This window comes from Panthera onca, chromosome D3, assembly GCF_046562875.1.
Source record: "Panthera onca isolate mPanOnc1 chromosome D3, mPanOnc1 haplotype 2, whole genome shotgun sequence".
In the NCBI taxonomy this organism is placed as follows: domain Eukaryota; kingdom Metazoa; phylum Chordata; class Mammalia; order Carnivora; family Felidae; genus Panthera; species Panthera onca.
This window is the reverse complement of record NC_138350.1, coordinates 80,540,950-80,543,937: the sequence shown is the minus strand read 5'-3', so window position 1 is coordinate 80,543,937 and position 2,988 is coordinate 80,540,950.

The following is a 2,988-nucleotide window of genomic DNA, read 5'->3' as shown; positions in this document are numbered from 1 at the left end:
AACCAAGGTTTCCACCTGGTTTCCAGGTCTGTGTGACTCTGGAGTTCACTGTTTCAATCAACTGCTACATGATGGCCTTCCAAAAAGAAAGAAGTAGGGGAGAGCAGATGAAGGTTGCCTTTTTAAAACATAAAAATTTGCAAGTATAATAACCATACACTTCCAATGCTGGTAAGATAAGATGGGCGTGACTTTTTATTTAAAAAAAAGTTTATTTATTATGAGAGGGAGAGAGAGAGAGAGAAGGAGCACGTGTGAGGGAGAGGCCAAGAGAGACGGAGAGAGAGAATCCCAAGCAGGCTCCCCATGGTCAGCACAGAGCCCGAAGCAGGGCTCGATCTCACGAACCGTGAGATCATGACCTGAGCCAAAATCAAGAGTCAGATGGGTAACCAACTGAGCCACCCAGGCATCCCATATGTGCATGACTTCTTAGTCTCCATCAGCAATGCTGTGAATTGGATACCAGTTACTGATTTAGAATTTAGAATTGAATTTTTAAAAAAGAAAGAAAAGAAAAGAAGGATGGGTGAAATAAGAAAGAAGAAATTGCCATGAAAACATTTATACCTTCTGAATCAAAACTGGCATTTCAAGGAATTTCACTGAAAGTAAAACTCACAGATATGGAGTAGAATATTGTGCAGAATGATGACCACTTCATCTTTGACTTTTCACGCACAGAAAACCTCCAAATGCCCAACAGAGAACAGATTAGATTCTATCACATCCATGGTAGGATACTACCGTATCTTGTAGAAAAAAACAGTATTGCCACGGGAGTGATATTAAGTGTAAATTAGGAATACGGTTACATGTGAGCATAATTCTATAGACAGACTAGAAAGAAAGAAATTCTGTACATCACCTGTTTCTGGGCAATGGGGAAATTTTATGTTATTTATGTTTATCTTAGGGTTTCTTAATTTTTTTTACGGATTAATGTGCATACACTTAGCTGAAAAAGCACAGTGCTGAAGGAGATATTTGTAAAGACAATAAGTTCCTAGCCACCCCTCCCAACTCCCCAGAAGCAGTCACTCTCAAGTTGTTTGTTCTTTCTCCTGGTATCTGCCTCCATAATTCCAAATAATATGGATATATGACCATTTTTATCTAACAATTTTAGATATCTGTTGCCTTCCTAATTTAGGGGGTGAGGATTCAATCCTCTTACACCACTCACACTATCTCACTTTCCCTGTTTACTTTATCACAACTAAATAGTATTCATCGCTAAGTTAAACAGTGTCCTATGAATGCATTCCTTTTTCGTATAACACCATTTTTCCTTATTTTCATATTGCCTTCTTCCCCATTTCTTTAGTTTTCTAGGTTTTCTAGTTTTCTAGTTTTCTACGGCAAATGTGCCCCTCCTAAATGTTCTACAGATCAGGCAAAACTTGTGGATGTTTTCTCACATGCTCACTCCCATTTGGGAAACTCATGAACTCCAGTTTTCCTCTCCTGGTCTGCTACCCTGCTGGTGAGGAAGTTGTTCCTTAAAGTTTGTGGGATTTTCATTGGCAAGGTGTAATTTCAGAAGCAGGGAACAACTTTCCCTACCTTTATACCTAATTTAACGGGCGACATATTTTTTGTCGATGGAGTAAAAAAAATTTTTTTCTCAAACATTAAGGCATACTACCTACACAGGAAATAAATAATTTTTTCTTAATGTTTAAGGATTGATTACATAATCTGTCAGATTTTTTTAAAACACCTTTAAAAATAAACTTACAAAGTTTCACAAACACACTTTTTAAAAATATTTATTTATTTTGAGAAAGAGACAGAGAGCAGGGAGGGGCACAGAGAGAGGGAAAGAGAGAATCCCAAGCAGCCTCCATACTCAGCATGGAGCCCCATGAGGAGTCAATCTTATGACTTCGAGATCAGGACCTGAGCCAATATCAAGAGTTGGACACTTAACCTACTGAGCCACCCAGCACCCCACAAACACACTTTTACAAACATTTGAACTTCCGTAAATCTAATCAATCAGGACTTACAAATCTAGCGAACTAGACTTTTCCAAGATTCAAACATGTTTAAAAAACACACAAAATGGGGGCGCCTGCGTGGCTCAGTCGGTTACGCGACCGACTCTGGCTCAGGTCATGATCTCACGGTTTGTGAGTTCGAGCCCTGCGTCGGGCTCACTGCTGTTAACACAGAGCCTGCTTCGGATTCTCTGGCCACCCCTCTCTCTACACCCCCCCCTCCAACTCTCACCTGCTCTCTCTCTCAAAAATAAACATTTAAAAAATTAAGTAAATTTTAAAAAATACACAAAATAGTACAGTGATTGCAAAACTTATCCTACTAATCTCGTGGTCACTCATCTGAAGTTTCTAGTATCATCCTTTTTTCCTTGTTGTTTGTTTGAAAAACATTGTGTTCAATAGTCTCTGATTGTCAGTCTCTGAGAGTGTTATGATGGTCTCCCTTTATGATGTTTAAGGACTTTCAATTTACTAGAACACAGACACAAAGGCTTTGTTTTGCTGCTACTTATCCATCTCACATGATGGATAGAGGCACAATGTTTCATAGACATATGATAAAATGTCATATATATTACAAATTCCTGTCTTTGAAGCTATGGCTTTTTTTTTTTTTTAATCCTATAATACTGAACCAGGATTTTATATCAGAAAACACATTTTCTTATACTAATGTACAGAGCTGTTCATGACAGCTCTAGTCTTTCATTTTATTAGATGAATATAAGAAAGAAACCTGGAGTATATAATCACTCTCTAAAATGAAAATAACAGCTAATAGACTGTCCACAAACAGTTGTGTGAACGGCTTTTGACGACATTGGAAAAACACGGCCAATTTTATGAAGATTTAGTGTGACTAAGAACATCTTCTTATAACTTACAATACATATTATATCAATTAGAAATTTGTTCTGCTTCATAAAAATGTTAAAAGCAGGGATGTTAGCATGACGACACTTTTACACATGATAATTATTCT